This window comes from Theropithecus gelada, chromosome 4, assembly GCF_003255815.1.
Source record: "Theropithecus gelada isolate Dixy chromosome 4, Tgel_1.0, whole genome shotgun sequence".
In the NCBI taxonomy this organism is placed as follows: Eukaryota; Metazoa; Chordata; class Mammalia; order Primates; family Cercopithecidae; genus Theropithecus; species Theropithecus gelada.
In genome coordinates this window covers 105,436,471-105,450,605 of record NC_037671.1, presented here as the reverse complement: position 1 = coordinate 105,450,605, position 14,135 = coordinate 105,436,471, and the positions used below count along the sequence as shown (strand labels likewise).

General features: G+C 37.2%; 1 protein-coding gene across 7 annotated transcripts in view; it reads left to right on the top strand.

Moving 5' to 3' along the window:
• Positions 1–14,135, top strand: part of ATG5 (autophagy related 5) — a 136,568-nt gene that overhangs the window by 71,673 nt on the left and 50,760 nt on the right. The window lies entirely within an intron of this gene.

The following is a 14,135-nucleotide window of genomic DNA, read 5'->3' as shown; positions in this document are numbered from 1 at the left end:
TTTGTGGTACCCTTATAAAACAGAACTACTGCAAATCACAAGAATTTACTGTCTGTCTGTTTTGGATGATTAATCTTCAGTGTTGTACCACAAAGTAGGCAATAGGCTCTGAAGTCTTTCTCACAGCATATTTGCATGAGGTAAAGAAACTCCATGTTTCTGTACTTTAAAAGTGCTGGCATAAATATTGGCATTTAGTAAATATTAAATTTTTTAATCAATGGCATTCCAGGAAGTAAGTTTCATACTATCATGAGAAAAGCATTTAAGAACAAGAATTAGGGCCGGGCGCGGTGGCTCAAGCCTGTAATCCCAGCACTTTGGGAGGCCGAGGCGGGTGGATCACAAGGTCAGGAGATCGAGACTATCCTGGCTAACATGGTGAAACCCCGTGTCTACTAAAAATACAAAAAAACTAGCCGGGCGTAGTAGCGGGCGCCTGTAGTCCCAGCTACTTGGGAGGCTGAGGCGGGAGAATGGCATGAACCCGGGGGGCGGAGCTTGCAGTGAGCCGAGATCGCGCCACTGCACTCCAGCCTGGGAGACACAGTGAGACTCCGTCTCAAAAAAAAAAAAAAGAAAACAAGAATTAGAAGCATAATGTCACAGACATAGACTCTAATCTAGTAGGACTTCCATTCAAATTCAGAGGTTTTTCATAACTTTCTTTGTAGCCGTTTTCAGTATCCCACAATCTTTACTAATAGTTACTTCTATAGTTATTTTAAAATCTTTTATAGAGCCATCACATAACTATGGGTTCAAAGAGGAAAACAGATTGTCTAATTGAAAATAAACATCTCAAAATACTGGAAGAATGAAGAATATTTATTTAGTGTTGCAGGTATAATTTTCAAGTAGTCCATATTTTTCACGAAGGCAGGGTTATTGTTAGGTTCATGCTTTGTGTCCAGGGTCTAGAAGAGTGCTCGGCATTTGAATTTCTAATTTATTGAATCATTTATCATTTGTCAATTTTATTTTAATTATTTATATTCTTTGTATTTTACCACGAGCTCCACAGTAACATGCCATAAGGCATTCCCACAGCCTAGCAAAATATCTTACTTGTACAATTTAGTTGAATAAAATATATCACAGACTCTGAAGACATTTCTCAAAGAGTCTCGAAACTTTTGAGATTTATACCTCTCAGCACTTATTTGGGTCAAGTTCTGGCACATATATTTATACAAGAGATTCTTTACTGTAACCTCTTTAAACTCCTATAGGGAAAGTGTATTATACTTAATTTAGGAATTATTATTGTCAGAATATAGTGCAGGTGTACAGAGGAAAGTTTTTCCATTTTGAATTTATTCTGTTTTAGGGGAAAATTGTCAGACAAATCCATACCTAGTGTTGTGTTATTATAATACAGATAAGTTTGAGAGAGAGAGAGAGAGAGAAGGATTGTGTGTGTGTGTGTGTGAGAGAGAGACAGAGAAAGAGAGAATGGTTTTTATAAAGTGCTGTAATTAGATAGAAAGTAGGAAGGTAGAGAATTCTCAAAATTTGCTTGACAAAACCTGGCTGCCAGATGGGGACTGTCTTAGGGCAGAACCTCCTGCTTGATCTTTAATGTGTCAAGGCACTTGGGCAGTTTTTCCTTAAATAGAAAGTGACAAAGAGCCTAAGGACAATATAGGTTCTCATTTGACCTACATAACTTTCCTTTTGGCTTTATCCCAGTTCCATTTTGGTTTTTATTTGAATTTAATTAAAGTTTTAGAAATGAAATATGAAATGAATACAAAAATTAAGGAGTCCTAGTTTTTGCTAATTTGCCATTTCCTGGCTTTTCCTATTTCCCTATTTGGTATTCAGTCTTCAACCATGGCCTTGACCAAAGGAGGATGGAACTATACTTTTTGTTTACCTAATTGTGTCATCTAAAGGCAACATCGGATTTCTGTTGCTGACTTCTTTATGTCTAATTAGTTTGTATGGTTGTGATACTCTGTATGTTAAATGTAGCTTTTATTTGTGCAGCATTTTGATCAATTTACACCTTTCATTTCTTTAACAGACTAGATACAAATCTCTATAATATTTGAGCCCTTAAGTTACTAAGTAAATTTAAGGAAAATCTGAAAATCCAGATTTATTAATAAAGGGCTAATTTTTACTGAAATATTTGTTTTACTTTGCAGAATCCTAATAGAATTTCTGTATAACCAGAGAAGAGAGAGACAGAGTACTGAGCATGCTTGAGTGAGGCCCATTTTATCTTGTTGAAGCCTCAAAACCATCTTAGGATATAGGAATCATTATCTGATTTTACATGTGAGAAAACTGAGGCTCAGGAATTTTAAGTCGCTTGCCTCAGTGAATAAATGAAAAATGGAAGAACTAGAATCCAGACCCAGGCTTGATTTATGGGCAAAGTATGACTTGTTTATAATAATTAAGTTTATAGAATTTTCAGAACATAATTATCACAAAAGGTGAAGTCTGCTCAGACCAAATAAGTTGATAGGAGCATAGAATACCTGTGACTGGTAGTATTCTTTGAAGATTGACTTTTGTAAAGATTGTCATCAAACTGTATGTTTTTCATCTGTAATTCATTTATCATGAGCTCAAAATGTCTATAGTCAGGTGACAGAATTTTAGTGGTAAAAGTTAAATTGGTCCAAAAGCCATCTAGAGATGTTGCAGACCAAAATGTGTCATTTCTGTCATTTACATAACAGTTTAGTTTGGTGTGTGAGTTTCAGGTTTGTGTTCCTGAAGTCCAGGTGCTTCATATTAGCCAGTATTCTAGAGATGACATTAACGGCAGAAAATGTTACCGAATGTAACCAAAATGTTAGTTAGCACTAGTAAACAGGTGGTGATTAATGAAGGCATTTGTCAAAAATATCTGTTAAATGACTGTGAGGTCCTTAGGCATTGGCATTTGAGATGTAAAATGAAAATTGGGCACATCATATCTGTTTTTCAAGAAGCAATAGATTGATAAATGTTATCCTGCCATTGTACTTTGGGTACGAAAAATGTGTCTCATTGATTCTTTCAGCAAGTTTATTTACACACATATTTGCCTGCCATGCCCTATGCTATGCACAAGGGATACAACTGATGATCGATATTATGTATCACCCCTTAGAAAGGTTATAGTCTAAAGGTGGAAAGAAACAAATCAACTAAGAATACAAATATAACATTGGAACTGTGATTGCTGTGAAGAGGAGATACACAGTGCAATAAAAACCTAATGCCCCAGGAAGAATTTGTTCTAGTTTGGGAGGAGAGAAGGCTGCCTTGAGGATATGTTGCATCCCCAGAGATTTGACAGATAGGAAAGGTGAACTTAAGATAGGCAAAGAGTCATGAGAAGACCTTTGTAGGCACAGGGGACGTTGTAAGTATGAGGACAACCTGTTTGTCTTGAGCACAGAGTTGGGATAAGGCTGCAAAGGTGAAAGACCATATTAACGAGTTTTCTCTGTATCCTATAAAGAATGGGAGATCCTAAGAGATTTTTAATTATCTGAATATCCATTCATATTTATTCAACAGAGATCATTCAGTCTCCTACTTTGTTCTACATGTTATTCTTAAGGTTATAAATAAATTTAAAGAATCTTCATAGAAACAACCTAGCAATGTTATTTTTAGTTTTAGAAAAACGAGAAGCTGATAAACAATCTTGTTTTCCTGTAAAGTTAAAATGAGACCAGCCTGGATACAACACAGTGATACCCCAACTCTAGAAAAAAAATTTTTTTAATGAGCCGGATGGGATGGTATGCACCTGTAGTCCCAGCCACTTGAGAGGCTGAGGTGGGAGAATCACTTGTGTTTGAGAGGTCAAGGTTGCAGTGAGCCTTGATCACGCCACTGCACTCCAGCCTGGGCAACAGAAAGATACCCTATCTAAAAAAAAAGAAAGAAAGAAAGAAAGAAAGCATGGTTCCTACTTGTCTTTACTTTTTATATTTTATTTTATTTTATTTTATTTTACTAATTAATTAATTAATTTATTTATTTATTTTGAGATGGAATCTCGCTCTGTTGCCCAGGCTGGAGTGCAATGGTACAGTCTTGGCTCACTGAAACTTCCACCTCCCAGGTTCAAGCGATTCTCCTGCCTCAGCCTCCCGAGTAGCTAGGATTACAAGGGTCCACCACCATACCCGGCTAATTTTTGTATTTTTAGTAGAGATGGGATTTCACCATGTTGCCCAGCTGGTCTCGAACTCCTGACCTCAGGTGAGCCACCTGCCTCAGTGCACCTCCCAAAGTGCTGGAATTACAAGCGTGAGCCACTGCGCCCAGCCTTTTTTTTTTTTTTTTTTTTTTTAAATTTTATTTTTTTCCAGAGAGGGTCTTGCTCTGTCACCCAGGCTTGAGTGCAATGATGTGATCTCAGCTCACTATAGCCTCTGCCTTCCTGGCTCAAGCGATCCACCCACTTCAGCCTTCCAAGTAACTGGCACTACAGGCATGTGCCATGCCCGGCTAGTTTTTGTATTTCCCACTTGTCTTTGGAAGAAGTTGTTCATTAGTTATAGAAAAGTAAAATAAAGTAGAATTTGAACTTCGTTTTGTTTACTTCATAATCCCCAGAATTCTGCTTCCTTTCCCATAGATTATCTCAGTGTAAAGTTGTTCATTTGTATCATTAAAGCGCCATTAATATTTTAATTCTTTTGGGAGGTTTACTAGCTATTTTGGTTAAGCAAATCTATTTAACTTCTATGTCATGTGCTAAAAGTATTTAAGAATCTAGATACTTACCGGTTTGGGGGGGAGAAAAAGTACATTTTTCAAAATGGAAACTAGAATGTCAGGGATTAATTTGGTACCTTCTAAACTGAAGAAGGAGCCAAATTTTAGACTCTGTTTTGTTTCCAGAAATGTTGATTTAGGGATTTTGAAAAGTGAGGACAATAGAAATAGGTGGCAAATTATGGCCATGTTTGTTAGGATTCCTCCCCTCCAGGGTTTTAGCGATGTTGATAAGAAATTATATTCTGCTTTTTCAGTTGTTTTCCATTTTAGTAGGTATCTTGCAATAACATCTTACAAAAAAGTCAGGAACCATGAAAGAAGGACTTACCAGTTAGTAAACTGAATATTATTGCTTTTAATTTAGTTTTTCAGTCATTTCAAAAAGATAGACAACATAATTTGTAATACATTTTGAACTGCAGATATATCTCTAGCGTAATAGAATATACATATTCTGTTTTCCAGCTGAATGTAAGTTGCTTAAGGTGTTTTTTTGTTGTTGTTGTTATTTATAGTATTTTTCCTTAATATTATTTTGTTTTAGTTTTTAATCATGGTAAAATAAATATAACATAAAATTTATAATTTTAACCATTTTCAGTAGTGTTAATTATGTTCACATTGTTGTACATTCATTCTCCAAAACCCTTTTCTTCTTGCAAAACAAACTCTATACCCATTAAACAACTCTCTGTTTCCCCATTCTACTTTATGGATTTGACTTCCATATGTACCTCATACAAGAGGAATCATACACAATTGCCTTTTTGTGACAGGCTTATTTCACATAGCATGATGTCCTCATTGTTTACCTATATTGTATTATGTGTCAGAATGTCCTTTTTTTTGGCTGGGTGTGGTGGCTTGCACATGTAATCTCAGCACTTTGGAAGACTGAGGCAGGTGGTTTGCTTGAGCCCAGGAGTTCGAGACCAGCCTGGACAACATGGTGAAACCCTGTCTTCTATAAATATGCGTGTGTGTGTGTGTGTGTAATTTCCTCTTTTTAAAGGCTTAATAATATCCCATTGTATATACATACCACATTTTGCTTATCCATTCATCTGCTGGAATTGCTTCCACCTTTGGGCTATTGTGAATAATGCTGCCATGAACAGAGGTGTATTAGCATTCTCCAGAGAAACAGAACCATGGTGGTTGTGGTGGGGGGGGTGGTGGTGGTGGTGGTGGTGGTGGTGGTGGTGGTGGTAGTGTGTGTGTTGTCTAGAGAGAGATTTATTTTAATGAATTGGCTTACCTGGTTTTGGCAGCTCTTCCTTGAGTCTACAGCCTACCCCATCAGACCCTGGACTCACCAAGCCAGGGTGATTGGGTGGGCTGTCAACTCAAGGAAGAGTTGCAGTTGAGTCCAAAGGCAGTCTGTTGGCTGAATTTCTTGCTCAAGGGAGGTAAGTCTCTTTCTGTAAGACCTTCAACTGAATAGATGAGGCTCACCTACATTGTGGAGGGTAATCTGCTTTACTCAGAATCTACCAATTTAAATGTTAACCTCAGCCAAAAAACATATATATATATATACACACACACACACACACATATATATATGCATCCATAAGAATATTTGAACAAATATCTAGGCATCGTGGGTTGAGTTGACATGTAAATGTTGAAATGGGTGTACACCCTGTTTTCAGTTCTTTGGGGTATTTACCCAGAAGTGGATATTCCTATCATAAGATAATTTTATTTTTATTTTCTTGAGGAACAGCCATACTGTTTTCCATAGTAGCTGTACCACTTTACATCCTCACCAACAGTGCACAAGGGTTTCAGTTTTTCACATTTTCGCCAATATTTATTATTTTCTGTTTTTCATACTAGCTATCCTAATGCATGTGGGGTGTAATCACTAATGAATAGTGCTCAGCATCTTTTCATGTGCTTGTTTATCATCCTTGGAGAAATGTCTATTCAAGTCCTTTGCCCATTTTTGAATTGGGTTTGGGTATTTTTTTGATGAGTTGTAGGGTTTAATTTGTTCTTTTTTTTGAGACAGAGTCTCGTTCTGTCGCCTGGGCTGGAGTGCGGTGGCATGATCTTGGCTCACTGCAACCTCTGCCTCCCGGGTTCAAGTGATTCTCCTGCCTCAGCCTCCTGAGTAGCTGGGATTACAGGTGCCCACCAATATGCCCGACTGATTTTTGTATTTTTAGTAGAGATGGGGTTTCACCATGTTGGCCAGGCTGGTCTCAAACTCCTGGCCTCAAGTGATCTGCCTGCTTTGGCCTCCCAAAGTGCTGGGATTACAGGCATGAGCCACCGCACCCAGCCTAATTTATTCTTTTTTAATGGCTGCATTATGTTTAGTCTGTAGATGCACGGTAATTTGTTCAGTATTCGCTATCAAGTTTTTTTTTTCTAGTTTTTACCGTTATAAACAGTACTACAGCAAATGGCATTATATATGTATTTTTTTTTAGGTATGGAATAGATACCCAAGAATGAGTTTTTGCATCAAAAGGTAGAGATTTAAAAGACAGTTGCCAGCTTACTTTTCAAAAATGTGTTAGTTTAAATTTTCACCAACAGTATATGAGAGCATGCTTCTCCCCTTACATCTCCACCAGCAATAGGGCATTATAACTCTGATTTTTAGTAATATTGTGGGTATAGAGAGAGATTTTTACTTCAACTAATAATTCACACTTAGTAAGTTTATAAATCTGTTTATCTTTGTTGACCATTTGGACTTGGTTTTCTGTAAATTGCGTTCTATTTTGTTTTGCCTATTTTTTCTTCTTGTTATCTTTTTGTTTTATAAAATAATTTTTATATATATTACATTTTTACTGTCAAACACATTGCAAAATATCATAACTATAATTCATCTTGATTTTTGTGGTATCTTTATGTAAAAATAAATCTTTATATATCAAATATGCCCTTCTTTTTCTTAGAAGTATATGGATTTCTTTCTTTGTTAAAAAGGCCCCTTAGCCAGGCATGGTGGCACACACCTGTAGTCCCAGCTATTCAGGATTCTGTGGTAGGAGTATTACTTGAACCTGGGAGGTTGAGGCTGCAGTGAGCCATGATCATGCCACTACACTCCAACTTGGTCAACAGAGCAAGACCCCATCTCAAAAAAAAAAAAAAGGTTCTTTCCCACAATGTATTGTGTGAGATAGGTGTCTACGAGACAGCTTATCATTTATTATATACACTAAGGGTTGGCAAACTTTCTTCAAGGGCCAGATCGTAGGTATTTTCAGCTTTGTAGACAAGATGGTCTCTGTTGAAACTGTGTGATTCTGTAACATGAAAATATTTATAGACAATTTACAAATGATAGGCTTGGCTGTGTCCCAGTAAAACTTTATTTGCAAAAATAGGCAGAGGCCACAATTTGGCCAGTGGGCCATAGTTTACTGACTCGTGATCTAAGCTGTCCTTTTCCCGCTGGATGAATATGCCACCCCTGCTTTATAGTAAAGTAGTTTGACTACTAGAATCTAATTCTGGATTCTTTATTCATTCCATCAGTATATATATTTTCTTATGCCAGTAATATTTTATTTAATTTTAGCATTCTGATATCTGTTGGAGCAATTCATTCCTTCTCCTTTTTTCATACTTTTCATGGTTATTCTCAGTCATTAATTTTTCATGACTTTTAAAATTACTTATTCAGTTCCCCATAGTGTCCTGTCTGATTAGAGGTGGAAATACATTAAATTTTGATTTAAATTTTGTAGTAATTCACTTTCTTATAGTATAAAGTCTTCCCAGACAACATGATATTTCTTTTTATTCAGATTTCGTTTTATGTTCTGCATAGATTTTAAGGTTTTCTTCAAATAGACCATTTTTCTTTTTAATTTATTTCCAGGTGTTATGTAGATTTTGTTTTTCTTTATTTTGTTTGCATTTCTAGTTATTTATGGCATTGGAAAAACAAAGAAAAATCTCATCCTACTGTGTTTTTACAAACTTTTTTTTTCTTGCTTTATTGCATTGCTCTTATAGTATTGCATTACCAAGACTGTTCTGAATAATGATGGTTCTAGTAGACTTTTCTGTGTTTGTTTTCTGGTATTAATTGATACGGTTTACGTGTTTCATCAGTTAGAATTATAACGTAGTCTTTATCAGATCTAAGTGATTTCCTTCTAGAGTTTTTAATTAGAAATGATACTAAATCATTTGCTAGTTTGATGAAGTTACTGGATCCCCCCCAACCACTTTTTTTTATCCTTTTAAATTTGGTACTTCTGTGTTTTCATTCCATAACGTTGACCTTCCCTTTTCCTGAAACTCATTATCAGGTTATTAAAAAGTACTACCCATTTTACTCATCAAGAGCCTTTATTGTTTCCCCCCATTTCAAAGATACTTATTTAGCATTTGTATTTCATATTCCAGATATTTTCTCAGTATGAAAGGAATCAATATCTGGCAGGGCTCTTGGTAGAATTCTCATTGTTCCCTGGTCTTCTATCTGTCTGCCTCAGGAATAGAAAGGATTCAGCCTTTCATTCAGCTTTTTATTTTCGTATGGCTGCTAGTTCCTCCCAGGGAAGAAAACATTGCAGAGGTTCTAGCTTTCTCCATGTACGCCCTTCCCCAACCTCAGCAGCTGCTTAGCTCAGGAGAGCTGGTGTGTTAATAGGAGATGGAATTTGGAGGAAAGGGGAAAGACGGATGGATTAACTCCCAGAATCCCATCCAAGTATAGTTGTTAATATGTTCTTTTTCATTTAGAGATTTATATTACAGTAATATTTGGGGTAAGGTATCTTTAATACTTAATTCACGCCCTAGTTATGGCAGTAGCATGCTAAGATACATGTGGAGAATCTGTGCTTAAAAGTATGATTTGTTCACTTGAACCTGGGAGGTGGAGGTGGAGGTTGTGGTAAGCCAAGATCACACCACTGCACTCCAGCCTGGGTTACAGAGCAAGACTCTGTGTCACAAAAATAAAAAATAAAAATAAATAAAATTTTTAAAAATATGATTTTTATCTCATATGTAAAGACAAAGTATGGAATGGATGCTTAGTGCTTAAAAGGACTTCACTTCTGATTCAAGTAAAGACAAAAGTTACAAGAAGATAAATACTGGTATGTTAAAGACAGATCACTCATACATCTTTTTGTAATGATAGTAATCTAAGGTCAGTATATGAAGTTAATGTCATTTCTTCCCAGAATACTTTAAATATTGGTTAAATACCCAAGGAGAAGTGTTCTTTAGTAAATGCAGAGAAGCTAAGGCTCTGTACTGTGCTTCTGTCTTTATGCTCCTCGCAATGCCTCTCACAAAATAGGGACTGTGCATAAATACATAAACTATATGAACAAACTAAGGAAATCCTAACCAACTATATCAGCGGTGATTATTTGGGGCTCATAATATGATGTACTGTAATGTTCATATCATACATTCTTTTTGTGGCATTCTGGACTGGTTCAGTTAGGCAATAATTGTTATTTTCTACTATTGCCCTAAAGTTGTACAACAGTATTATGGGATGTAGAGTAATTTTAAAAATCTGTATTATAGCACTGTATATCTTGTAAAATACCTTTACACTACCTTGTTTGACTTTCATAACACTTCTGTGGGGTAGACAAGGCAAGTATTATTTTTTAAGTTGGAGGTCAATGACCAGACAAAGGATAGCCAGCCAGTAAGCAGTGGAACAAGGACTAAAGTACAAATCTGCTTCAAAATAGTATATGCTGCATGTGCATATTATAAAGAAATATCTTTTTTGCAAGAAGATGAATATGTTTATTGAGGTTTTAGCAGTTGCATATGAGATATTTCATGGGCATGGGTTGGTTCAATTAATGAAAATTTCATTGGAGCATTGTGTGATTTGAATTTTAAAGGATTAAAGAAATAGAGCCCAGCTTTCTTTTCTTTTATTGGGTTTAGTTTTGCTTTTATTTAAAATTTTCTTTTTATGTAATGTATTTCATTAACTTTCAAATTATGTTTTAAAATTAGTTGGAATCTTAATTATTTAAAAAATTAAATTTGCCCAATTTACCAAAGTAGAACAGTAGGACTATTGCAGGTACAGTGGATGTGGAGTGGAACATAAAGATATATTAATAATTTGAGAATTCTTCAAACCAAAGGCTCAAGGATTAGTTTTCTTAGATTTGTGGGTCAAAAAATTAATATATGTTTATATGTGTGTGTAGATGTACATGCATGTACATGTATGTGCATGCATACATAACATATTAATTGAATTCATGCTTTGGGTAAGCAGAGTTCTATGTGCTTGTGATACTCATTAGTGAAATAAGCACTGTGTTTACTTTCATGAGGATTATAATAATAGACTAAGCAAACCAGACATACACAGAGTAAAGCAACTTATACAAAAAATGTCCCCACTGTGTTTAATTTTTCATTCCAAGACTGTAGTTTATTCACTTGCGGGGAATAGGCTTACTACCTGAAGTTCAGGAAAGCATCTTTAGTTACAAATTTCAGTTAACTATTTCGCAAAAGATATAGGAATGGCTAATAAGCACATGAAAAGATACACAATATTGTTACTCATCAGGAAAATGAAAATGACAGTGAGATACTGCCTCACATTCCCTAGATTGGATAAATTAAAAAAGTTGACAGTACTAAAAAGATTAACAAAGTACTAAAAAGGCTATGGAGCAAATGTAACTCTCATACATTATTAGTAGGAGTGTATGGTAGAAATCACTTTAGACAAGAGTTTACCAGTTTCTTTTAAAATTAAACATATACTTTCTGATCCAACAGTTCCAACAGCTCCACTCAAGAAAAATGAAAATATATGTCCGCGAGAACATTGTACACAAGTTTTCATAGCAGAATTGTTCATAATATCCATCATAATAGCTCAGATGTCTGTCAGCAGGTAAATGAATAAACAATTGCATTACATTCCTAAAACAGCATACTATTCAGGATTAAAGGGAACGATACATGCAACAATATGGATAAATGTTGCAGAACAGTGTTTTACATTGAATCAAAAGAGCCAATACAAAGAGAATATACTCTATGATTCTGTTTTTAAGAAGTTCTAGAACAGACAAAGCTAATATGTAGTGACAAAAAAAATGATTCTTCTGAGGCCCAGGTCTGGGCCAGATCAGGAGGGTGGAGTAGAGATGGACCCAACCAGTAAGGGACAAGAAGGAACTTTAGGGCATGATGGAAATGTCCAATATCTCGTTGAAGGGGTCCTCTTGAAACTGTAACACTGTTACAGTTTGAACTATATACTTAAAATGTATTCATTTTATTGTATTAATTTATTCTTCAATGAAGCTTTTTTTTTTTTTTTTTTTTTTTTTTTTTGCCGTTGCAAGATTTAATAGAGTGAAAACAGAGCTCCCATACAAAGGGAGGGGACCCAAAGAAGGTAGCCGTTACTGGCTCGAATGCCTGAGTTTATATCCCGATCATTGTCCCTCCCGCTGTGCTCTCGGCGATAGATGATTGGCTATTTCTTTACCTCCTCTTTTTGCCTAATTAGCATTTTAGTGAGCCTTCTTTACTACCCGATTGGTCCGGTGTGAGCTAAGTTGCAAGCCCAGTGTTTAAAGGTGGGTGCGGTCTCCTCCCCAGCTAGGCTTAGGGATTCTTAGTCGGCCTAGGAAATCCAGCTAGTCCTGTCTCTCAGTCCCCCCTCTCAACAGGAAAACCCAAGTGCTGTTGGGGAGGTTGGCCGACAACCGCTCTAACTGCTTCCTGCTGAACTGGGGCATAGTAGGGGTCGTGCAGTTGAGATTTCCTCAGGAGGGGTGCCTTCGATGTCATTAACATCAGAGCATGAACTAGCAGGCCGGTCCAGGGATCCGCAGTAGATCTTAGTCATGGACTGCATCTGGGGCTCCATTTGAAGAACATTTGTAGTTTTATAGCTTCGATTCTGGAAGAGACAAACTTAGCAAGGAGGTTAAAGATACAGGGTCCAAAGAGGAGTGACAATATTATAACTGCTAGAGGTCCTAAGAAGGGGAGAATCCAGGGCATCCACTGGCTGAGGAGGCCCCAGGGTCTGGTATTTTGAAGTTCCTCTGCTCTACATTGTATTCGATCTCGAATTTAAGTTTCTCGGTGAAGATTCCAGATCGATTAACATAATAACAACATTCTTCCCCTACAAATAAACAGGTTCCCCCTCTTTCAGAGGTTAGCAAGTCTGAAGCTCTTCAATTTTGAAGGACTACTACTGCCAGGAAGTTAAGTTGATCTTGCAAGGTTGACCAGGGAGTTGGCGACTTGTTCCATGTCACCATTTAGTTCTTGAGGTAGTTTGTAGTAGAACTGAGTAGAGCTTGTGATAGCACCAGTGCCAGTACCTAGTCCACCTAGCACTCCTGCTCCGATAACAAAAGGAAGAATGGGTACTCTTTCGTTGCGGGGCTTAGGTACAACATAATTGTATAAATCTTGTTCAGTGTAAACGGTTATGGGGGCACTAAGAATGAGGGGAAGCACATAGATTCTGAAGAGCCATTCAAACGACAATAGGCTAAGGTACCACAGACAAAAAATATCCCTGAGGGTAGGCAGACCATTTGTGTGGGAGGAATTACCCACCTGATGCATTGGGTGTTGGTTGTGTCTATTGTATTGCTAAATTTTACACAGGTGAGGTTTGAGGGACGGGTTATTTCCAGATTGGAAACAAGAGGTCCTACTAAAACAGAAGTGGTGTTTATTTCTGTCCTGAAGTTGTTCCATTGTTCAGGTACAGGAATTGAAATGTAGGCCTGAAGTGCAGGGGGAGGCACATCCAACAGTTAGTAGGGTTTTGGGGCGAGACCTCATCGAGCCCAGTGAGGGTGGTATTAAATAGGCTTACCAGGCGAGTATGGGTACGGAGGGTTTCATGTTGTTTTGAGAGATCTAGTCCTTTGTAGGGGTTAGGGGTACCATGTACTCAGGTCAGTTGGGAGATTACTTCCTTTACGTGTTTTTCTCTTGCCTGATCTTGAACTCCACCCCCATCAGACATACTGGTATGGGTGAAGTAAGTCCAACAGATAGTGGCTCCAAGCCCCCAGGACAACTAGGATTAATCATTTTCCCTGTCCAATAATGAGTATTTGCACGCATGCAAGGAGCGGCAGAGTTACAGCAGTTGCGGGGCATATGGGGGTGTGCAGTGAAGGTGGGATTTCCCTTAGATAAACTCCTATGCGATGGGGCATTAATATTTCCGGGAAGCCACATTCTCCATAGAAGCTCTTGGTAAGGGGAGCTACTGGTTGTACAGCGGCATGGAGGGGGTGCAGTGGGAGTGAAAGGGAGTAAGAGAACAATAAAGAGAAAAATATGGTAAGGGAGGGCCATGGGGATTTACAATTTTAGTTACTTTCCTCATGATTGTCTGACAGCCACAAGTCTCCTTTAGCAGT